Source organism: Schistocerca gregaria, chromosome 8, assembly GCF_023897955.1.
Source record: "Schistocerca gregaria isolate iqSchGreg1 chromosome 8, iqSchGreg1.2, whole genome shotgun sequence".
Lineage (NCBI taxonomy): Eukaryota > Metazoa > Arthropoda > Insecta > Orthoptera > Acrididae > Schistocerca > Schistocerca gregaria.
This window is the reverse complement of record NC_064927.1, coordinates 320,284,279-320,310,617: the sequence shown is the minus strand read 5'-3', so window position 1 is coordinate 320,310,617 and position 26,339 is coordinate 320,284,279. Positions and strand designations below refer to the sequence as shown.

The window sequence follows — 26,339 nt, the reverse complement described above, 5'->3', positions numbered from 1 at the left end:
AATGGACACACCTTGCAGTTTGTAGATGACACAACTTTATTCTCAAAAGAGGAAAATTTACTTCAAGCTGCTCAACAAGTAGAAGCCTTATTCACTGAGACCAGGGCCTGCTTAATTATGAACAAGATGAAAATTAATGAAGACAAAACGCAGAGGATGCTGCCAAAGTGATACCTGAGTACTTGGAGACACAGCAGCTGTTAAGCTTCTGGTCTTTTACATTTATACCAAGTTAAGCTGGTGACAGCACACTAAACATGTATGTTCCAAATTCTCATGAGGCCCATACTTCGTGAGAAAACTAAAAAGTGTCATAGCACATCAGTACCTACTAACAGTGTATGATGCAATGTTGCAGACACAGCAGCTACAGGCTGTTACTGTGGGGTCGTTCTGCAGACTGTAAGAATGTGTTTTTGTTACAAAAGAAAACAATGAGGACCATTACCTCATGCAAAAAGACTGAACATTGCAAACCAATTTCTTCCAGATTACGATTTGTGACTGTTTTCAGCCAATAACATTTCAACTGCCTTGTTTACACAAGGACAAATCAAGAAACATACAGAAAGAGAAATGAAGTTCATCAATACAGCGTTTGCTACAAAGGTGGTATAGACAGGCCAAGATGCCAATTAGCTAAGACTGAAAACAGCTTCCCAATGGTGGTCCTAATATTATTTAATGCTCTGGCTAAGGATAATCTGCCATTACCAGTCAAATCAATTCAGAACTAAAATTTTGTGTGTACTAAAAGGAAAACCTTTGTATAGTATAACATAGAAGAAGAGAACTCCTCCGGTGAGCACACTAAACATTTATGTTCCAAATTCTCATGATTCCTATAACTATTGAGAAAACTAAAAACTGTTATAGCATGTCAGTGCCTACTAACAGAATATGATGCAATGTTGCAGACACATCAGCTATGGGCTGTTACATTGGGGTCATTATGCAGTGTCTACCTGAATGGTAACTCATTGCCAATGAAAACAGCAGCTCTGGTATTTTACTACATGATTGTCTTATTATTGTAATGTAGATTGCAATATAAATTCTTAAATATACGTTTGTAGCACCCATTTTAGTATCATAGGTTAATTTGCATTTTTTATTAATTTTAATGTGGTAACATTATTGTAAAATTGACGCAGTCAGTCCAGCCACGACTGATAAATGACAAAGAACTGATAATAAATGGTAATATCCAAGAGTCATCGTTTCTTTCTTAGATTATTCTGCTAAAGGGCCTGAAAGTGCGATACCAATATAAAAAAATTCTACCAAAATGACTGTGTCAGAAAATAATAGGTTTGCAAAGTTATTATGGTTATGAAAAGAAATAATTAAATGGGTGAAATCAATTTTAACTGCTGTTCTGAATGTTATTCGAAATAAAGCCGAATAGTATTACAACATGACAGTTTACAATCAAATAAAACGAATGACCAAGAAAAGTTATTGTGGTTTCTATCTAAGGAGGTTTTTTACATCACTGATTAGAACACTGTAGTACACAGTGCCTCTTCTCCAATGCTCTTTCAAGCCAGTTTCCACTTAAGGAGAGACCTGGGCCCCTATCTCGCCCATGTTAATTCACCTATGTTAATGACCCATTATCTCAGAGACTGTTGTAGGTACGGATTTGAAATTTCTGCCATATATTAACTACTGACTCTTTATTCTACTGATATACAGTGGAAGGTTTTGCATCCAAACAAAAGGTTTTACGAAGTTTTTACTCAGTGACTGTATTTTTGCCAAAATTTTGTTAACATAATTATACATAAAAATAGCGAGCTGAACGTATATTCTTGGTTGTAGATCCATGGAGTACTGGATAGTTGTGCAGGACCCTGTAAAAGTTTCAGTTCAATAGGATGAATGGTTTCTGAGAAAACGGGGCATTTGTAGTGAAATATGTGTAAACTGAGAAAAGGACGTTTAAAGTTTTCATATGAAATTTCTTACCTTTATTGTAACATGATGTTATTAAAAACACCCTGCTCCATATTCAAGGTCAACTTCACCATCAGTTCTATCAAGTAACAGCTGGCTCCTTCTTTTCCTTGCCTCTTTGGTCACATGTTTTGCTGAAACCTCAGCTTTTTTCACTTTTCCGATGTCCACTTTGTGAAGACCTTTCAGTGTATGCTTCCCTAAAGTCTCTCCCAGCTTCTCAAGTACTCTCAGTCTGCCGCTAGATCCATTATTAAATGTGATTACAGTGTCATACGTTCCTAACTGTAGGGTCTTCATGCCAACAAACACACATTTGGAATGCGAGTCCAGAGAAGATTATTGAAAGATTCATTGACGTTGTGTGTTTTTTCATACAAACACCTTTTCAACAGATCTGGATGGGCCAGATCTCTAAACATAGGCTTCAGAGCCTCAATTACTGCTTGAGGTGCACTGGTTTTATGCTTAAAATCTGCCAGAGATCCTTCAGCTTCAGATTTTCTATATTTACACCATGTCTCAGGAGGAGGAGCACACAAAAAATGTTTGGGGTTGCTATCAGTTGAAATTTTATGATAGTAGATAGCCCACACTGCTCTCGCTATCTTGTGCAAAACATTGGTGTTGTCCCTGATAGCTTTGCCATAATAATCTGAAACTGATCTATCGCCTTGTCAGTCAGTCTGCCAGAACCTTCTATTGTTTTACCATCTGATAGCTTTGGGTTGCCAAGTTTTATTTTCAATTGTCTGAGATGTGCACCCATTCTCTTTTTCACATGGCCTACACACTCTAGTTTAGTTATGGGCACACTGTAAGGTTTGCTGTACACTACTGCTTTGAAAGACTTGCTGTCACCATCTCCCAAGAATTGAATGTACCTAACTCCACTTTCTTCCTCAGTTTGCTGAAAAATATTTACTCCAGGAGCCACTTCCATCCCTCCACTTGTTCCCTCATTTTTTCCACAGTTTGGTTTATGGGCTTCTACTCTCTCTCAATCCACGACAGCACATGCGCATCCTTGACCATATTTTGTCAAAATCTCAAGATCCAGGACTTTTTCTGTGTCAACACTTGTTGCCGTTGCAACTCCATGCTTAGATTTGTGTCATCGTCTCTGCCAGGAACCATCAAAGGCAGCATCAGTGCAACCATCATTTGCTTCCACTGCTTCTTTCGTTGCAGATATCATGGAATCTGTATGCACTTCCTTTAAACATTCACCAATGACATTAGTGTAGTGTTCATACACTGTAGGAGGACCCGGCAAATTCATGACACAGCACAACATTTTCCCAGTTTCCCAACCCTTCCCAATGCCCCTCAGTCCATATACTAATCTTACGTTACTAGTATACAATTTGTTTTTGCACTTGCTTGACGTGCAAAACGATTTAGAGTATTCACGGTTCTGACAGGAAATACGTAAACGACAAACAATTCCTTTCCTGTCTGATTCATCTTCAGACAGTGTCACTGCACCACCACAAAAAGAACAACTCACTGCTTCACTTAGAACACGAGCCAAAATACCGAACTCCACAATTATATTTGTGTCCATGTCTTTTTCTACACTGAGCTTTTCATAAATTCTAAAGTCAACTTTCATTTTTGAAGCACTGGGGTGGGGGGACGGAGTGTACGCACTGCACTTTTCTTGTCACTGCTGCCGCTTGTAGTTCCTTGTGATCTACTCAAACAAGCTTCATCAGCTACACATTTTCGGTAAAACTTGTTACCTTTGTTTCTTCGCTTCTTGAATATTCCGCGCGCTTTGTCATTTTTCATCTGCAAAATGTTGTCAGTGTCTGCAGATGTTGTCACAATTATGTAATGATTCATATAAACTTCCATTTAATCTAATATTCCTTGATTACTCTCAAAGAATAAATTGGGCAAAATTAAGATGTAACTATACTCTGATGCTGGAATTCGAGACCATTGCTGACTAGAGTGGAGCGTGAAAGCGACTTAAATACTCAGGACAACTTCTTCCAAACTCTAAAATGATGCTGGGATTCGAGACCACGAATAGTGATAATATCACTTATTGCTATTACTACAAGAAGCAGTGTGGCTTTGATATCAGTGACTTGCAGTAGCCACTGCTTGTCAGCCAAGTAAAGACAAGGTTGCAAAAGCAAGAGAAAACTGATCAACTTATATCTCTCTCTTTTTAAAGGTGGATAAAAGGATAGTATAAGAATTCAAGAATAGATTACAGAATAGTTTAAGATTTTAAGGGCATTCGGTGCGGGAAAAATAGTACAGAAGAAGCACCAAAAACAACTAGGGATCCGACTGTCGTCACTCCACCCGTTAACACAGAACGTTAAGGTCCCTGGCGGACACATGTGACTTCGCCTGCATCCCAGGAATCTAAAATTACCTCACTTGATTAACCACGGACCTATATCTCTAGTTAAATTTTGTGTGAAAGTCTCCTCACAACAAAACAATCACCATTTTACTACGTAACCCAACAGCAGGTAAGGTTATCCTATTTTTTGCTTCATCATAGACAAGTTTGAAGTCAACGTATAGGTCGTCTATAACCTTATTAGTATCATTAGGTTTGGAAAAAGCAACAGTCGTAATGTTTCCGGAGATTATACTCACGGAAATTTCTCGATCTATAGTTAGCTTAAAAGGTTCCGCCAGACTAATTTTCATTTGAAATTTACTCGCGAACTGCCAGCTCGTGTAGTAACAGCTGTTATACTAAGACCTGGAATTTGCGATTGAATAATCGATATTAACTCTTTAGGCTGGTCTGTGCTCTCTTCCAAAGTATTCGTTTCCTATCTTAGAGAATTAAATTTAATATTACATACATTGTCACAAGATCCAGACTTTTCACCAAGTTCATTTTTTAATTGTTATAATATATGACGTCTCAAAAGTAACTATGCCTTCCCATCGATTACTAGATACTTTGCTTTGAGTGTCTATTTTGACTGGCAACAAACCTATATTTGTCATTTGAATATTTAAGGTTTCATTCTGTCTCTGATTTAAGTCAGTGAACAGTTGATTTACGAGAGTATTCAAAGAACTAGTGGGTTCACTCTTTATATCTAACTTCAGATTTTCTACCTTATTATTTAAAGAGTCAAATTCGGTCTCTAATAAAACTATATTTGCTGCTTGACTGTTCAAGGTTTCACTTTGATTACTTAAAATTTCACTCTGAGCATCTAAGTTTTCACTTAGAGTTGCTGAATCAGCTTTCTGGTCACCCAACTTAGCTTTTTGGTCACCTAATCTAGCATTTAGTTGAGTATTTACTGAGTCTAACTTTACACTTAGTCCTTTGACTAAATTTGCTACTTCAGTCCAGATTGGCGTGTCCCTGTTCACTGTCATGGCCTTGGCTGATCCTGAAGTTTGTTACTGTTCTTGAACCACAATTTTATTGATCTTAGACCTAGTAATCATCTAAAATAAAATTCACCACTAAGTACAATAACTACACTAAAAGTTTATTATTCACTTGCCACCTAAACTACTGTTGTTGTTGTTGTGGCCTTCAGTTCTGAGACTGGTTTGATGCAGCTCTCCATGCTACTCTATCCTGTACAAGCTGCTTCATCTCCCAGTACGTACTTCAGCCTACATCCTTCTGAATCTGCTTAGTATATTCATGTCTTGGTCTCCCTCTACGATTTTTACCCTCCACACTGCCCTCTAATACTAAATTGGTGATCCCTTGATATCTCAGAACATGTCCAATCCCTTCTTCTAGTCAAGTTGTGCCACAAACTCCTCTTCTCCCCAATTCTATTCATTACCTCCTCATTAGTCATGTGATCTACCCATCTAATCTTCAGCATTCTTCTGTATCACCACATTTCAAAAGCTTCTATTCTCTTTTTATCTAAACTATTTATTGTCCATGTTTCACTTCCATACATGGCTACACTCCATACAAATACTTTCAGAAACGACTTCCTGACAAATTTATACTCGATGTTAACAAACTTCTCTTCTTCAGAAACGCTTTCCTTGTCATTGCCAGTCTACATTTTATATCCTCCCTACTTCGACCATCATCAGTTATTTTGCTCCCCAAATAGCAAAACTCCTTTACTACTTTAAGTGTCCCATTTCCTAATATAATTCCCTCAGCATCACCCGACTTAATTCGACTACATTCCATTAACCTCGTTTTGCTTTTGTTGATGTTCATCTTACATCCTCCTTTCAAGACACTGTCCATTCCGTTCAGCTGCTCTTCCAAGTCCTTTGCTGTCTCTGACAGAATTAGAATGTCATCGGCAAACCTCAAAGTTTTTATTTCTTCTTCATGGATTTTAATTCCTACTCTGAATTTTTCTTTTGTCTCCTTTACTGCTTGCTCAATATACAGATTGAATAACATCGGGGATAGGCTACAACGCTATCTCACCTCCTTCCCAACCACTGCTTTCCTTTCATGCCTCACGACTCTTATAGCTGCTATCTGGTTTCTGTACAAATTGTAAATCACCTTTCGCTCCCTATATTTTACCCCTGCCACCTTCAGAACTTGAAAGAGAGTATTCCAGTCAACATTGTTAAAGGCTTTCTCTAAGCCTACAAATGTTAGAAACATAGGTTTGCCTTTCCTTAATCTAGCTTCTAAGAAAAGCCATAGGATCAGTATTGCCTCACGTGTTTCAACATTTCTACAGAATCCAAACTGATGTTCCCTGAGGTCAGCTTCTACCAGTTTTTCCATTCGTCTGTAAAGAATTCGTGTCAGTATTTTGCTGCTGTGGCTTATTAAACTGATAGTTCAGTATTTTTCACATCTGTCAACACCTGCTTTCTTTGGGATTGGAATTACTATAATCTTCTTGAAGTCTGAGGGTATTTCGCCTGTCTCATACATCTTGCTCACCAGATGGTAGAGATTTGTCAGGACTGGCTCTCCCAAGGCCGTCAGTAGTTCCAATGGAATGTTGTCTACTCCAGGGGCCTTGTTTCGACTCAGGTCTTTCAGTGCTCTGTCAAACTCTTCACGCAGTATCGTACCGCCCATTTCATCTTCATCTACATCCTCTTCCATTTCCATAATATTGTCCTCAAGTACATCGCCCTTGTATAGACCCTCTATATACTTCTTCCCACTTTCTGTTTTCCCTTCTTTGCTTAAATTGGGTTTCCATCTGACCTCTTGATATTCATACAAGTGTTTCTCTTTTCCCCAAAGGTCTCTTTAATTTTCTTGTAGGCAGTATCTATCTACCCCTAGTGAGATAAGCCTCAACATCCTTACATTTGTCCTCTACCCATCCCTGCTTAGCCATTTTGCACTTCCTGTCGATCTCATTTTTGACGCATTTGTATTCCTCTTTGCCTGCTTCATTTGCTGCATTTTTATATTTTCTCCTTTCATCAATTAAATTCAATTTCTTCTGCTACCCAAGGATTTCTACTAGCCCTCGTCTTTTTACCTAATTGATCCTCTTCTGCCTTCACTACTTCATCCCTCAAAGCTATCCATTCTTCATCTACTATATTTCTTTCCCCCAATCCTGTCAATTGATCCCTGATGCTCTCCCTGAAACTCTGTACAACCTCTTGTTCTTTTAGTTTATCCATGTCCCATCTTCTTAAATTCCCACTTTTTTGCAGTTTCTTCAGTTTTAATCTACAGGTCATAACCAATAGGTTGTGGTCAGAGTCTACATCTGCCCCTGGAAATGTCTTACAGTTTCAAACCTGGTTCCTAAATCTCTGTCTTACCATTATATAATCTATCTGATACCTTTTAGTATCTCCAGGCTTCTTCCATGTATACAGCCTTCTTTTATGATTCTTGAACCAAGTGTTATCTATGATTAAGTTGTGCTCTGTTCAAAATTCTACCAGGCAGCTTCCTCTTTCATTTCTTTGCCCCAATCCATATTCACCTACTACGTTTCCTTCTCTCCCTTTTCCTACTATCGAATTCCAATCACCTATGACTATTAAATTTTTATCTCCCTTCACTATCTGAATAATTTCTTATATTTGATCATACATTTCTTCAATTTCTTCATCATCTGCAGAGCTAGTTGCCATATAAACTTGTACTACTGTAGTAGGTGTGGGCTTCGTATCTATTTTGGCCACAATAATGTGTTCACTATGCTGTTTGTAGTAGCTTACCCGCATTCCTTTTTTCCTATTCATTATTAAACCTACTCCTGCATTACCCCTATTTGATTTTGTGTTTATAATGCTGTAGTCACCTGACCAGAAGTCTTGTTCCTCCTGCCGCCGAACTTCACTAATTCCCGCTATATCTAACTTTAACCTATCCGTTTCCCTTTTTAAATTTTGTAACCTACCTGCCCGATTAAGGGATCCGACATTCCACACTCCGATCCGTAGAACGCCAGTTTTCTTTCTCCTGATAACGACATCCTCTTGAGTAGATCCAAATGGGTGACTATTTTACCTCCGGAATATTTTACCCAAGAGGACGCCATCATCATTTAATCATACAGTAAAGCTGCCTGCCCTCGGGAAAAATTACGGCCGTAGTTTCTCCTTGCTATCAGCCTTTCGCAGTACCAGCACAGCAAAGCCGTTTTGGTTATTGTTACAAGGCCAGATCAGTCAATCATCCAGACTGTTGCCCCTGCAACTACTGAAAAGGCTGCTGCCCCTCTTCAGGAACCACACATCTGCCTGGCCTCTTAACAGATAACCCTCCATTGTGGTTGCCCTATGGTATGGCTATCTGTATCGCTGAGACACGCAAACCTCCCCACCAACGGCAAGGTCCATGGAGTTGCGTTGGTGAGACAATGAGTAAGCAGTGCTGGAGCACAGCACTGGCACCGGAATCGTCGGACGTTGATTTCAGTGTCGTCATAGGTGAGCGGACATGGTGTCAGCACCAGTGAATATAGCAGCTGGTGCAGTCGGCGTCAGCTCGATGTACGTGTTTGAAGACTGCTTCCTCTCCACATCCGATCTTCTTAGTCAAAAAGTTAAGGTCTTCTCTCCATTTTTCTTCGCTGTTACTTTCCCACATCATTTACAGTGTTGCACTCGCAACTTTCTTCCATTTGTTTATCGGTCTCAATAAGATTTCTGGAAACGGTGCTCGTATCTTCTTAGGCCTGGTTGCTATGGCAACGCCTAATATCGTCTTTACGTTTCTGTTTTTAAATCTCTGTTTTCTTCAGATTCAGTCACTTAGGTCGCCACGTTCTAACGTTTCCTCTAACGTTTCCCAGACGACAGAAAATAATTTCTTCTTATTTCTGTAATGTGTTGATCACATATATGAACTTTAGTGTTCTAGAACAGCTATGCAGAACAAAATTCTTTTCTTAGACACACAAATATCTTCATCGTCTCACTCGTATCTCGAGCTTTAGAAATAATTAAGTAAATTGAGACAAAAGAGTTTGTTTCAAAACCATATGAAAACATGAACATGCATCTTGACTTCTTCGAGTCCAAGATATGAAAGTGCATAGCAATCTATATTCATTTGTTCAATAGTCCTTTTGACAATCACCACAGACACCAACACATCGAAGCATACAACATAATTATTCACCGAGTTCTCCTCTCTGTGGCGCTGGCGGCAAACACTTGTCGTCATCAGGGACTAGCTCCTATTACAGTCTTCTAATAACAAACTTCTGACCTGCTCGTAAAAAAACAGGTGGATGGGTAGAAATGTTCTCGCTCTCCCACCTTGGTAACTAAAATATCGGGTGTTCGAGACAGTGGAACGCTGAGTGTTTCTAGAATTTACATAAAAATTCTTGAGGTACTACAGGGTCAACTCTAATGCCAGTGGTGGATAAGATCCTGTCTAAAAATTTTATTTCTTTTTCTCAAAACTAAAAAAATCTCATACAACAGGTTGCAATGCTCTACCCAAGATTCAGTGGCAACCAACAGGTCATCCACACACACACACCGTTAATTTGGAACTCAACTCTGAACCTAAGACATGGTCCAGTGTTTGTGTGAACACTTGACATACTAATATTCAACCCAAACTGAACCACAGTATACTGGTAACACCTTCCATATACTTCCTATACTCTTCTGGCAGTGGGACTTGCCAGCAACCATGTTTCAAATCAAGACCTGTCATATAATTTGTCCTGTAGTATTTTTGCAGTATCCCATTCATATTCCCTGGGCGATCAGTCTCTCCACTGAGTATCGTATTCAACGTCCTCACATCTATGACCATCCTGACACTACCATCCTTTTTATTCACAACAATCAGTGGACCATTGGATTCACTATTTCTCCTCTCTATAACATCTCACTCCATCATCCTCTCAATTTCTTTATACACTGCTTCTCTCAAGGCAAACAGTATAGAAACAGGTTTATTTGCTTGCAAAAGGTTCAAGCAGTTTCACAACTAATTTACACTCAAAGTTATTAACCTTACCTGGTTTATCAGATAATATATCTCTATTCACCCACAAGACATCTCTCAACTCCTCTTTCTGTTGCTCATTCAAGCAATATACTTTATCTAATTGGTTCTTAAATGCTTTCATTATTCCTTCCTCATCTCCACAACCACCATAGTCTAGGTGCAGTTCTAAATCCCCAGCATCTACTCCTATTGGCATTACTTTTACTTTTAGTTGTCCTGCTATATTGTTATTATCCACTACACCCCATCGAAACTTATTTTTGCTTCTGAACCTTCACTAGTAAACTTGATAAAACTGTCTCCAAAATTACTCTCTGCTCTGCATTCCATGAACCAATTCATCCCTAAAATAATATCCATACTCAGACCAGGTACCACAAAGAAACTGTGGACCAGACTTATGCCCCCAACTTCAACCTCCAAAATAATTTGACGCTTAACAGCTTTACTCAATTTATATGTAGCACCCACTATTTTCTGTCCCAATATTGGCACATCCACTACTTCATTAGCATCCATTATACCGTTATAAAATTATTCAGAAAATGCACTAATTCCACAACCAGTGTCCAAAAGAGCTTTTCCTTCCCTGCCATAGACTTATTCTTCCAAACAGTTGACCAACTTTAATATCATCAACCTCCTATTGGTCATATAATAAATGTCTCTCAGCATTGTTATGCTCCCAATTTCAAAAACCTAACTCTGAATTTATTTCTTCTCCTGACTCTTTTAGAATTGTACATAAACTTCTTTTCTCCTTCTTACCATTTGCCATTCCCTTATTTTTACAATTGATGAAAACATGAACCTTCTCTTCTAAATCTGTATCACTGGTCATAGGACATATAAAAGTTTCCCCTTCAACAATTTCAGTAACCTGAACTTCTACCTTATTATTTTCCTGCAAGCTACCATGAATGGAAATGCATTTCTTTGTCCTTTCTTATTCTTCATTACAGCTACTTTCAACACTGTCTTCTTCCTCACTATCAACACTTAAAATTTGGATCACTTTGTCTTCACTTCTCTCACCTGCCTACACCTCTTCATTCTCTTTTAACTCCACCATACTTTTGGGAAACATTTCAATACATGGACCCACTGACTTCACGTCACTTCTACAATTAACTTCAGGCACTTTCTCTTCAATCACCAAATTCTGACTTCCACATCCCCTATTACCATGATTAGTATTACCGGTATTATATATTACTTGGTAGGCTTGAACATTGACCTGCCCCAGGATGGGCCCTCACTGTTGCAGGGTACCATTACCACTCTGGAATTTTCCTCCTCTATCACGACCTCTAAGGTTACCCCTAGAACTCTTTTGACCTCTTTCTCCTCTACCCCTTAAATTTACTTGGTTCACTCTGTTAGTCTGCTCTCAGTACTCCTGGTACCATGCAGAGTCTTTATTTTCATGAAATAAACAATTTGTTTGCCATCTACCCATATCCTTCACTCTGTTCAAAAAGGCTTTATTATTATTATTATTATTATTATTATGCCCTGTCAATCCACATCTTCTGGTAGGAGGTTTCTTCCCAACAGTACCTCTATAGTACCCCTAACACTCCAAGTACTATCCTAATGTTTCATTTTATTGATCCATTGCTCATAGTTTTCTCGCATACTCTTCTTATTTCTCCCATTGTACCATGGAACTTCCTCAAAAGCTTCTATAACATCACTTTGTTTCTCTTTCTACCAGCAGTCACCCAGAAAAGATAACACGAATTCTTTAAAAGTTTCATAATTATCAGGCGCATCTGCTCCCCAGTCGAAACTTTCTCATTTTAAGCAAGCACTGGCGCTCCTTAACTTATCTTCCTCTATCCATTCTACAGTAAACTGACTTTTCAAACTATTTACAATAGATGCAGGATGTATAGTCCCTTTACGATCAAACACTACATTATTATTAGTACTGAAGTACTACCCTCTCTCACATGTACTACCACAGCTGAAGCTGAAACTTCTATCCTGTACTGTTGTGTCTAAGGTTGCTACTCTATTCTTAATCACACAAGTGGGCCTTTTAATTTCTTCCACTTCCACCATAGCCTCTGGCTATGGTCCTGGAAAACTTGATTGCAATATTCCTTCACATATATTTTTCTTTGTTCATGCTTTTTAGCTTGAGCTTCAACTTTTTTATCCAAGCATTCTACCTTTTCCATTATAACACTCCAAAATTTCTTTTGTTTCTCACTTAATTCAACTTCTGTTTTGTAAACTGTACCTTTAACTCCATCTTTGAATTTATCAAAATTTTTATTTACCTCCAACTTGAACTCAGATGTCCTCGTTTCTAACCCATCTTCCAACACCCATTTAAAGTACTTCAATCTTTGTTTGAATTTTTGGTGTAACTGCTTTTTCGACTCATCTTTTTGCTAACAGTTTCTATTTGTCCACTCAATTGTTTCTTTAATTCTTTCTGCATTTCTTCCATTTTCTCCTTCAATTTCTACTGCCCTTTTTTCTTTTCCTCCTGTGATTGTCTTATCTGCCCCATGAATTCTTTCTGTCTTTCCACCACTTTCGCTAATAGCAATTCAAACCTACTTTCTACCCCTCACTTCTCATCTACTTCTCTTTTGACACCTGGCTCCAATTTAATGGCTAATTCTTTTTCTACATTTCCATAAAAGGTCCTGTATTATCTACTGCTTGTTCACATCCCCACATGTGGAAACTAGCCACACATTCATCCTCTTTAATCATCATTTTGTAAACTCAATGAATACAGATAAATCAAACAAAATTACCCTTTCCATTAAATTTTGAACTTTGATCCAATAATTAACAGATCCCATCATGATAGCTTTGAAATGACACTGTCCAATCACAATGCAGTCACCATATGTGGTGATAACGAATCACAGGGTGTCACACAATGTAATTGTATCATCCAAAACAGCACCTCTCGAATCTCGATTGGGCTACAACTGACCATGTTCAACTACTCAGACTGACAATACTCTGAACCATCTCCCCTAAATTTATCACACGCAGAAATTTTAAGTTAACTGGAATACTCTGCTTTTCTTCAATTTGGATGATCATTACATTCACACATGCAAATGTTTACCCAGTTTACCCAAAAACTGTAACATTACATGCTCACTTGTTAGGGGAAATCAAACAGATTACCACTGATAAAACAGTCTCCAAAGCAAACTGAACATCCTGTGAACTATTTCCACTGACTAATGCAATGGCTGTTAATGCATAGCACATAAAATTCATCATTAGAGCACAATAAAGCATACGAGGTTAAATGTGCTACAACAGAATGTGTAAATGTAGGTAAACACTTACAAACTACGTAAATAAAGAAATATCAGCAATTAAAAGCAAATGGAATGAAACTGAAACTGTTTCAACTTTTATCTCATAAGGATTAGTAACTATTGTTTGCAAAATGACTATTTCAAAACTACTAGGTCTGCAAAGTTACTACAGTTATCAAAAGAAATATAAATAAATGAAACCAGGTTTTAACTACTGTTCTGAATGTTATTCAAAATGAAGTTAAATACTATTACAACATAATAGTTTACAATCACATAAAATGAATGACCAAGAAAAGTAGTAGTTGTTTTTATATATTAGTTTTTTTATACCATTGACTAGAACGATGTAGTCCATGGCGTAATTTAGCCAATGTTCCTTCAAAACAATGTCCACTTAGCTGATTCTGCCTCCAGGTCACTGACATCTGTTAGTCTATGATCCATGCGCATATAATCCAATAATTGCTGTCGTCTTGCTGAGCTCCTTGATTGTGGGAAACTGTTATAATTCTACGAGGAACACTCTATCTTTGCAGAGCTAATTCCAATCTGCATGTCTGTATGCAACAATGAACATAAAACATGCTTCTTTCCATTAAGGCATGATGGAACCTGATGCCATGAAGTTTGTTACACAGTGTAACCACTGTTCTCAGTTTAATGCTTTACAGTCATGGTGCAATGCTTTTCACATTACATCCATCTGCACTATGAAAGTAAATGAAGTCAATTGTAGTGTAAATCATTAGTTCGCACTTTAAACTGAACAATGAGTGCCATGTAAAGTTGTCTACACAATGACTTCACTCACATGGCAGTCAGCACTCCATACATTCACAGTTACAGTTCTTCATATCAATATATGACATGCCAATGTGTTACGATATTTTCTGTTTCTTTCCACAGTCCGTGGTATGCACTAAACAATTTGTGCTGTCTTCAATCAAAAACAATATGTTTATGGTGTGCACACAGCTTACCTGTGAGCATGTCAAAGTTTTATATACAATGAGTCAAAATTTGGTTCCAGAAAATGAGTAATACATTGTGTAGAAGTACATATGTGGCACAGAAATCACCAAACTCTCCTCACGCCCAACTCATTGTTGATGACTTCTCTTCCAACTTCTCAATACATCACTCAAATGCCTTGCTTCTCATAACCCTTTAAAAAATTCTGATTACATTGATCTACAATTTTATCCATAACGAAAGTTACGTATTACTCTGTCCACAGAAATCTGATTAAATAACATGTTAAAAAATGAGAAAGTATACAACATCAGAAATTTTTCAAAATAGCAATCACATTCATAATACTTACATTACGTAAACAGAAACATAATAACACCAAGAAATAAATTTCAAAACAATAACCGTTTCAATGTATCATGATAACAAAGCAGGAAAGAAGTGAAAGAACATATAGTAAAAAGGGAAAAAATTGTATATCATTATGGACAACAGAAAATTCTGCATTCAGCTGCTTTCACAGTATGACTGTGTCAAGTGGGAGTCTACTAGTGCTGTATCCAAACATTATGGGTTCGTTTTTCCTACTCATTCGCATTGACTTACATTTTTCTACATTTAGAGCTAGCTGCCATTCATCACAAAAACTAGAAATTTTGTCTAAGTCATCTTATATCCTCCTACAGTCACTCAACTTTGACACCTTCCTGTACACAGCAGCATCATCAGCAAGCAGTCACAAATTGCTGCCCCCCTCCTCCTGCCTGCCTGATTGTTTATGTGTATAGAAAATAATAGCAGTCCTATCACGCTTCCCTGGGGTACTCCTGACAAAAGCCTTGTCTCTGATGAACACTTGTTGCTCAGGACAGTGTACTGGGTTCTATTCCTTAAAAAGTCTCCCAGCCACTCTCACATCTGGAAACCCATTCCATATGCTAGTACTTTCTTTAACAGTCTGCAGTGTCCAATGGTACCCTGACTGTTGCTGCTGAGTGGAGTCACTCTTCACAACACCCCATATGAGCAAACCTGTTGCAAGTTTCTTAGATATTGCTCTTACCTTAGGTACTTGGGATATGGATGGCTCTGCTTAAAAAAGAATAGCTTGATGTAGTCATAGGATCAAGTGCACACATCTGCTTTCAAGCTCCACAGCTAATTTGCTGCAAATAATAACCTGTAGCTGTGATCCTGCAGTTGAATTGTCCATGCATTGGCTGGAATTGTGAATTAATAAAATACACAGAAATATAAAATAGGAAGAAATGAATAATTTAATGCAAAGGTTAAATAGTAATGTCTGAAACTGATGTAGACAACAGAGAATTACATTGAATATTGTTTATTCAAGAAATGACACCTCAGGCAATCAGGAAGTGTTTCTACAATAGTCAGTTAAAATAAAAAAAGACTGTTTGAACAGGTCTTTAATGCCCAATGGTACTGGCCAGCCGTCCTGTCATCCTCAGCCCTTAGGCATCACTGGATGCAGATACAGAAGGTTATGTGACCAGCACAGCACTCTACCTGCCGTTGTCAGTTTTCGTCACTGGTGTTGCTACTTCTCAATCACGTAGCTCCTCAACTGGCATTCAATTAAAATAGACAGCAAATACTCTTATCAAAGGCAGTAAAATTGTGTTGAGAGCATTATGAAAATTGTAACAAAATCCCCAAGCAAAATTGTTATCAAAGATATGTGAAAATTAAGTCCATTTTGTGATCCCAAAATACTGACCACTCAAAACAGTTTAGAGTTCAACATGATGATTACAAATTCTCATACACAATACAAAGAACAGTAACTCATACTTTGTGTATCCACAGTGCCACAAATCATACAGCAAAAGTTAAGAGTCCTACTCTGGAGCACATTCAGATCTCTCAAAATATAAAGTCCCTTGAGAAATTAAAGTGTAGTAGGGGCCGTTCACCACCTAGAATCAATCGCCTACATGGCAGGTCATGCACGTTACTGCACGCAGGTCTGCCTTCTTCAAGAACTCAACATAAATTGTCCAGAATTGCTCCCCTGAGCTCTTCACTAGAAAAGTCCTATTCTCCATTTGACTCCCATAGTGTTCCCCTGCTGTCTCCTTTTCTACTGGCTGAAGGCCGCCATCCCCATCAAAAATACACCGTCCTCAAGCTCTACAGACATGATGTGATTCTAACTGTGAAGCAGTCATCAAAATGATGTTACATTTGGCGGCATGCTCAGCAACAGGGTGCTCTACTTGTTTCTTGGCCACAGTTTGTTGGTGGCCATTCATGTGAACAGAGAGCTTGTTGGTTATCATGACCACATAGAATGCAGCACAGTGTTTGCAGCTTATCTTGTAGATCGCATGACTGGTTTCACAGGTAGTCCCACCTTTGATGGCATAGGTGATGTTTGTGACCGTACTGGAGTAGGTGGTGATGGGAGGATGTATGGGACAGGTCTTTCATCTAGGTCTATTGCAGGGATATGAGCCATGAGTCAAGGAATTAGGAGCAGGGGTTGTGTAGGGATGAACAATTATTATGTGGGTTCAGGTGGTGGCAGAATACCACTGTGGGAGGGGTTGGAAGGATACTAGATAGGACATTTCCTCATTTCAAGGAATGATGAGAAGTGGTCAAAACCCTGGCAGAGAAATGAATCAGTTTCTCCAGTCCTGTGTGATGCTGAGTCACAAGGGGAAAGCTCTTCTGTGGGTGAACACTGAGGTCAAGGGCTGCAGTCCGGTCACAAACATCACCTATCCCATCAAAATCAGGGCAGTCATATGATCTAAAAGCTAAGCTGCAAACATTGCACTGCATTCTATGTGGTCATGACAACCAACAAGCTGTCTGTCTGCACGAATGGCCACTAACAAACTGTGGCCAAGTAACAAGTGGAGCACCCTGTTGCTGAGCACGCTGTCAAAATTTGACACCTTTCATTTCAATGACTGCTTCAGAGCCTGTGCCATATGGATCCTTCCCACCAACACCAGCTTTTTGAACTGACTGTTTAGATGGGAACTTTCCCTGCAATACATCTTACATTCTTGTAACCCTTCTGGCCTTATCCTTTATTAGTCATTGTCCTCACCCATCCAGCCTCTACCCTGTTCCCATTCGAGCATCACACAGATCTCACTCCACCACACAACCACTCTTTTAACTTTTCTCCTTTTCCACAACCTCCACACCCCCCCCCCCCCCCCCCTCTCCCCTGCTCTCCATCTAACCTGCACATGCATCCATATTTAAACTGGATGAATGTGGGACGCAGCTGGTATAATTTTTATTAAAAATGAAATTTCTGCAGCTGTACTTAAGATTTTTTATTTACTTCGCTACTAGTTTCGGCATTGCGTCAACGCCATCCTATGAAATCAGTTGTGTGTGGCTCAGTCTAGAAGTCTGCGGTGAGATCAACACATGCTCCACATGGATGGTGGGCAGTAACTCAGCTTTATTTGTGACAGTCTTTTTGTTGTGCCTATCTGTGTCTCAGCATCTCTGCTATATAGTGAGTAGCAGCTTCCCTTTTTCATAATATTGTTGCATTCCATCCTGGATTTTCCATTCTTTGAAATAAATACACAAGTATGACAAAATATGAGATTCTCATGCTGTATTGATTAGCTGTGTAATTGTGGTGGATACAATGTTCTTACAAATGTTTGCATAATGAAATGGATATAAAAGACATCATAAATCAATAATTAAAATAGATACAGATATGTAGCTTTCAGGCATGATAGCTATAGTGCATCCTATCGGCTGAGATAATGTGAATTGAAATCACAAAATGATTAAAAGTTGTTAATTCAGAGGGTCACTGTGAAAATATTAATTCACTGTGAGATTCTAACTTCTATAGTTTTAAAGATATTTGGATATCGCTATGTCACTGGATGTGCTTCATTTTTCTGAGGTCACAAATATATTCAGATTTCCATTAATACTTGATGTGAATTATTGTCAAATCCGAACGAGCTTGTAACTTAGCCGTCTTCCAGCTTGTCTGACATCCCGCAATTTTTGGAGCATTGCGTCCTGCACAAAGGCCGTACGAATAACAGTCATCAAAATTACCTGTACTGGAATTTTCCCTATTTCTGATGACGCTGCTAGCTTTTATACCTGGACTCGCTTGCACCAGTCACCCAGCTGGAACTGGCATGGTGCACCATGGATCTGGACCCATTAGCATTCAACCACATAATGAACTCAACTTACTTGGACCAATACTGGGTGGCTGATTAGCTTACCTAAATATGCATAATGCTCCTAAATACACATAGTTACAAGTGGACACCATGTCAACCGTTTCCTGGAAACCTGGAATCTGCTTGTTGCCCTTCATCCATACTTCACAGTATATTATGTGAGGAAAGGGCAAGATGAGTTTTGCCAGAGTGATGCTTTCTAAAACAGTGCTGATTCACTGACATAAGCTTCTTGGTCCCAAGACAATGTGTTATATTCAAACTGAGAACAAGCTCAAGGATTCTGCAGCAAACCAAAGTTAGGGATGGTGCAGTAGTGAAAGTATAGATGGAGCAGCGACACAGATGTAAATGAGACAGTGGCATAAGTATTGTCAGTTACGCTACCACCAATTACGAAACAAGTTATGGCATAGAACATTACATAAGCATATAAAAGAGAAATTTTAAGCTGAGAAAGCTTAAGAAGCTTAAAGCAACCATCATTAAAAGGGCAAAAGATGGGCACAATATAACCATTCTGTATTACACAGGGATGTACTCATACACACCATAAGAGAGAAAAAGATAAAGGTTGATAAGGAACAGCTTGAAGAGGGCAAAAAACACAAGATCAAAAAATTATCATCAGGTAACTAGTGTAACATATTGTGACAAGTGATACGGTAATCAATATTATTCTACAATGTGCTTTTCCCTAACTTAATAACAACAACAATAATAATAATAACAATAATTAGGAGAAATTTCAAAAATAACTGGGTCACGAAAGGGAAAACAAAAAATACTGCAGAGAAAAAAATTGCTTCACAAAATGCCCAGATAGAATTTATCAGCAGAGTTTGTTGCTTATTACAAAAGCAATAAGGAAATTTTAAACAAAGGGTAAAAGAAGCAAAAAGAATTTCAAATGATAGTTACATTGGAGGTACATCAAGAAAGATAAAAGCTATGTTCAATGTAAGAAGAGAGACTACAGAAAAAAACCGACAGAACATTAAGCTTCTGGAGAACTAGACTGTAGTATCTGAAACGAAACAATAATAATAATAATAATAATAATAATAATAATAATAATAATAATAATAGCAGTTAACTTATTTTACATAGACGTTGAAATCCCATAAAGCAAATTTCACATCTTGCTGGCTATGTATAAATGCAAGATATCATCTAGTCACTGAAGCTAACTTAGTCAATCTGTTGCAATGTATTACAATACAATCTACATCTATACTCCACAAGCCACCCAATGGTGTGTGGCGGAGGGCACTTTACGTGCCACTGTCATTACCTCCCTTTCCTATTCCAGTCGCGTATGGTTCGCGGGAAGAATGACTGCCTGAAAGCCTCATGCACACTCGAATCTCTCTAATTTTACATTCGTGATCTCCTCAGGAGATATAAGTAGGGGGAAGCAATATACTCGATACCTCATCCAGAAACGCACCCTCTTGAAACCTGGACAGCAAGCTACACCGCGATGCAGAGCGCCTCTCTTGCAGAGTCTGCCACTTGGTTTGCTAAACATTTCCGTAATGCTATCACACTTACCAAATAACCCTGTGACGAAACGCGCCGCTCTTCTTTGGATCTTCTCTATCTCTTCTGTCAGCCCGACCTGGTATGGATCCCACACTGATGAGCAATACTCAAGTATAGGTCGAATGAGCATTTTGTAAGCCACCTCCTTTGTTGATGGACTAAATTTTCTTTTCTAAGGACTCTTCCAATGAATCTCAACCTGGCACCCACCTTACCAACAATTAATTTTATATGATCATTCCACATCATATCGTTCCGCACGCATACTCCCAGATATTTTACAGAAGTAACTGCTACCAGTGTTTGTTCCGCTATCATATAATCATACAATAAAGGATCCTTCTTTCTATGTATTCGCAATACATTACATTTGTATATGTTAAGGGTCAGTTGCCACTCCCTGCAGCAAGTGCCTATTCGCTGCAGATCTTCCCGCATTTCGCTGCAATTTTCTAATGCTCCAACTTTTCTGTATACTACAGCATCATCCGCGAAAAGCCGCATGGATGTTCTGACACTATCTACTAGGTAGATATTAGATAGGTAATGTAATATATGTTAACAGATTTTATCCGACATCTGTAACACTCATGGATTAATAAATAAATAAACCCTGTTGTGGCAAACAATTTCAGTAATTGTCCAAATAATAAGTTTCTGTTTTTGAATTCAAAAAACGAGCAGAACATGTCTTCTGCTGGAGTGTTAAGTTTCAGCATAAATGAGGACGAAAACTGGTTGTGATATATAGCAACAATCAGTACACAATAAAGACAATTAGTGTTCAAAGAATGATCAAAAATTATGCCCAGGGTTCCTTGTGCTGAATTCCTGCAATTGAATCAGAAACTATTTGTAAGGTCTCATTTTAGAATCTTCATGTGAAAAGGTTTGTAGGTGGTGAACAGCTTGCAGACTTGCCCACAAGCAGGAAATTCAGTTTTTGGAATTTTGTCAGAAATGCTTCATTCACAGAACACACGCAATTTACAATAGACATTCAGCATTACAACCAGTGATAAGGATGATATGCTGTCAGGCATGTCACAACTACACTCCCAAAAGTTCACCTATCAGTTCAAAAACTTGCAGTAAAAGGTGAGTAATGTAGCAGAGAATGATCTCACATAGCATAGCAGAAATGTATGTATGGCTAGTTGCCACATTGAAAAAGGATATGTCAGCATTTCTGTAAGACACTAAAACCTACAGCCTAAAAGTTTAGGCTAAAGTTGAGACAATATATAAATTTCACTTTTTGTCAAGTAACACAAGACACAGTTTCTCACTTAACTCTACTTCTGATTTGTTGCTCGATTGTAAATGCGCTGCGCAACACTCTTCTCTCGTGCAAACATTAGCTCTAGTGCTGGGAAAAAACCTCAAGGAATTACAGCAGATGATATATTTCTTCCCTTGATGACATATCAGCTACTCCAGTGACCCACGATCACATATAACCCAACAGCAAATGAGTTGAGAAATTGAATCCTGATGAGAAACTGGTGGAAAATTACTGAAGAGCACTGGTGGCCTTTTGTCTTGATCCATTAGTGCACACTATGATGAAATCATGGTGTTTCTCTATAACGACATAAAAAAATCGAGCTAAAATTATATTGGGAGTGTATTATTTTTTTGCTCACCAGTCGGTCAGTCTGGGTCTGTCTCTCATCTGCATTTGTTAGGCAGTTAAGTGTCTGTCTGTCGTTCAGAGTGCTAGTATGTCTGTCGTTCGGATCAACCTTTAAAGCTGGCAAATGACAGTCTTTCCTCTCCGCCAGTAAGAGAACTCAGTGAGTGGTCGCCCGGTCGGGGCTTAGTTCCTGCATCTGTCTGTGCTTTAGGCCACCAGTCTGCTTGAGTTTGCTCAGGTAATGGCCATTGGCAGTTGGATTGATCAGTTGGTGAGTCGCGCACTGAGACACAAGATGACTTGTCCGTCTTGAGCGTCGGCACATGTGAGGTCGCCACGTGAGTCCAGTGGGCCGCGGCTTATAGCGAAGGGTAGTAACTTCGCGGTCGACACGAGAGCAACAGGACTCAACCCACGACCTCAGTCTGGCCGGTGCGAGCTGTGACGCCATGAGACGGGACGTTGGCATACCTTCCTGCGTCTGTTGATGCGGCTGGCAGCGGACAGTTCGGGAGAGCGATTTGGGGGTGCTGAGCCAGTTCTTCTCAAGAAATCGCAGTTTATTAGAAGTTAAGTGATTGATGATATGTTGTTTGATTTACTCTCATTATATTCTACTTGTTTTCTTGGTGAGGTCACCAGCCATTTTGCTTTGGGTTCGTCCCACCATTCTTCTCCGTTTGCCCACCCATAGGAAGGTGGTTGTTGTAAATTGCTTGGTCCGATTTTCCCTTGTGGAGTAGAGGCGGGTTAGAGCAACCTGCGGTTCGGGTTTTTCGGTAATCTCCCTATCAATCTACCGTACATTAGTAGCTACCTCTGTCATGTTTGTTGGATTTGGTGTGTTAACGAATTTATTGCTTGGAGTGTAATGGCCTAATACCTGAAATATGTTTTGATCTTTGGGAACTTTGATATTATTGCCTATGATCTTGAGAGGTGGTATCTGTGCACTGTAGAGCATGTTAACTCTTGTTTGGCCAACCTTGTAGAATTTTATGTAAGATTTATTTAAATGATCATTTTAGTACATAAAGTTGCCACACTTTATCCATATGTCTTTTCTTAAAAGTTAAAATCAAATTACACCTTTGGTGGTAATGTTAATATTGTAATTGTTAGTGTTTTGTACCATTTCCCTCCCTCCTATGGGGGGGTGCATAGTTTGTGTAAATTGTTAAAACTCTTAGTTTAAAGTTATCTGATGTGTTGCAGATTTGCACCAGTGTAGTCTTTCAGAAGCTGTTGTAAGTGGTCGTAACTACGGCCATGTCAAAAGGGACCGGCAAGTTTCTCTGCCCAAAGCTCATACAGTCAAAAGTTGTTTCTTTCTGCCTCTGAATAAATTGTAACTTTGATATTTAGAGGGTGCTTTCTGATTATAATTTTAAATCTGTTTCTTTTAAAAAAAAATGCTTTTAGGCACTATTAAAGTGAACAAAATTCCTATTTATTAAACAGAGGCATTTCACTAGTTTCAGTAATACAGACTGTCCAAAATGCTTCAGTGGACAGCCTAATATCATGCTCCAATACTTTTAAAATTATGGTCTCTAAAAACAATACGCTATCCATAGGTGAGCCAGGATTGTACCTAGCTTTGATAAAGGTAGAACAGTTTCTACGTGCTCCTGAGGCTATATAATTATTGCATTTCAAAATATCAAGAGCTTTGAGAGGCCTAGCATTTAGGCCCTTCAAGAATGACAATAAGGTGAGATTTTCATCAAAATGTAGGCTCAGAAATATTACTGATTCTTTAAATGTTAAATAGTGTGCCTATTTTCATATCAGGAACATTAAAAATAGCATGTGTATGGTTAAAAAGAACACTCAAAGATTATTAAGAGATTATTAAGGGAAAATTTAAAACACTATTATCACTTACTCTTCTAGCCTAGGTAAATGAAAAGAGAACAGAAGATTCTTTAACTCTTCACAAATAAGGACACTGAATGAGGTTTGGGATAATTTGTCCTGTTGTGCCCATAGTGCTGACATGTGAAACTGTACATGGAATTAGCGATATGTAGCACAAGTGGATGCCTCCAGCTGTTACATATTCATGCAGAGATAATGAATTAAACATATATTTGACTGTGTTCTTGAGTTTTTCATTGTCCCTACCCCACCTCCTTTATAGTATTCACATAAATTACATTACACTCTTCCCATTTCGTTTAATTTTCTGGTGGCATTGTACCTTAGGTCTCTGTATGAAACAACAGCCTTTTTTTGCGACAGACATAGTTGGGTTTGTCCTACTTGTCCCTTCACCACTCCTGATATCAATATAATCTTTCTTCCTTTATTTATTCAGTTTTGTTAGTAGCATACATACAATAAGTACAAAAAATAACTAACTACTTATTCATGCTTTATATCAGTAAAATTTATTATTCACGCGTAGTTTTCAGATCTATGATAACACCAGTATATTCAGTCGTTATGGAAATATTTTATTTGAAGGAATGTTCATGATTTGCTATTCGTATAAAATACATGGAGATCTAATTTTCAGCGGGGAAATAGCTGTTTACTGCAAAAGTAACATACCTCATTTAAAAGCCCTCATTCTCCTCTTTTCAACAAATGTTTTACTTTTTCCAAAAACCTTATAATTTTGAATCTTAAAGTGATTATTTGCAAATTTAATACCATAGTTTCGTAGCCCAGATTTTTCTTATTTCAAAAATTTCTACTTTCAGGAGTATAACTTGTTAGTTTATTAATTATTTAAATTGGAAAATGTTACTTTCTTTAAATTTTTTGTTGGGCTTTGGAAATGCCAGCATAACTAGAAATTACTACCACACAGTAGTATGTATTATTTTTGCTATGTTCTAGTTATCCAGAAAACTAATTTGGTACTTCGCCTATTACACCTTTGCATTCTGCAATTTTGCAGTCTTTTATGTCAATATTTAAAATGTAATAACACATTTTAATTTATAATATTATGCAAATCTATAAATAGGCAAGATATATGAAGACAGGAAGTCTGCACTAAGTAGTTAAAATGAGAACATCTATCTGAATGAGTCTCCATTTAGTTGTCAGGACTTAAACACCATGTTATATGTCAGCCAAATTACCAACATTTCTGTGCCATCATCAGTCAGTTGGAAAATAATTTTCATTATGCAAACCTCATATAATTGGTTAAACTGTATTTTTACTCTGAGAAAGTTCAGCATCATATTCTAAAAAGTAAAAGTCACGGATATTAGTCAATCTGTGCCAGACTGCCTAAAATGTGAATCCATTCAGTCTATAAGAAACTGTGCGCATATGGTCATAGTGTACCCAAATAGCCGTGCATGTTAAAGCACTGCTTCCGGGATAGGGAGGTGTGTTGCCCCGGATCAAATCCACCCAGGCAATTACTGATGAGGTCAGTGAGCCAGCCAGCCTGGCTGTGGATTTTAGGCAATTTCCCACATCTCACTAGGTGACAACTGGGCTCATATCCAAGTCACATTTTAGTAACATGTTTCATAAACATTTAGAAAAAGAATATTCGCTCTTTTCCACACGAATAACACTATGTGCAGACAGTTGGTGTACACATGCTCTGCACCAGGACAGGGCAGGGGGTGTAATGTGGATGTAATGGGAGGGGAATCTGGCCACCCCTTAATTAATCATGCCAAATCTATTCATAATGATGCGTATCCTGGAACGATGAGTGACATAGTCACATGAAAGAGAAGTACATGGTATTATTGTCACGAGAGAACTTTGTGATATGCTGCCTATGAGTATAGTTTTCCTACCTCGTTCGAGTAGTTTGACTGTTATGTGTGAGAAAGGTGATAATCAGGCAAGGAATACTGATCATAAATTTAAAAAAATGAAGAATTGGAATATTAATTACTGGACTGTGATGTTTGTTATTCAACACATGTTTGTTAGACACTTTCACACCACCACCACCACCACCACCACCACCACCACCACCACCACCACCGTCATCATCTGACAAAGAAGTTACTAAAGGATGAATACCAGGTGAGCAAATGTACATGCTGTATTTAAAAGCTGATGAAGTCCTGTAGATACTGGATAATCATCCAGTACTTCTGCAGTCTGAATTCAGATAATCTGACACTTGGTAATTGTCTCTAATTACAATCTCCCATTTTGCAGATGATTAACTAATTTCAGTGTGCTTGCTATGCTAGACAAGTTTTTGTATACAGAAGGAAGCCACCTTATCTAGTCACATTTTGGTTCTGAAATGATATTCTGTTACAGTTGAAGCACTTTCTGTGCTAAAAATCTCAACAAACTATCCAAAGCTCACTTTGGAG

General features: G+C 38.3%; 1 long non-coding RNA gene across 2 annotated transcripts in view; it reads right to left on the bottom strand.

Annotated features, from left to right (window-relative positions):
- Positions 1-24,015, bottom strand: part of LOC126284264 (uncharacterized) — a 32,291-nt gene extending 8,276 nt beyond the window's left edge. Inside the window, exons 1-3 of one of the 2 annotated variants that reach the window (XR_007551461.1) lie at positions 23,915-24,015; positions 15,698-15,854; positions 1,761-1,856 (exon numbers count right to left, since the gene is read on the bottom strand). This is a non-coding gene — a long non-coding RNA (uncharacterized LOC126284264). Of the gene's footprint in view, positions 1-1,760; positions 1,857-15,697; positions 15,855-23,914 lie in introns of those variants that run through there. The other variant, XR_007551460.1, reaches the window with a different exon arrangement.
- Positions 24,016-26,339: the final 2,324 nt, after the last annotated feature.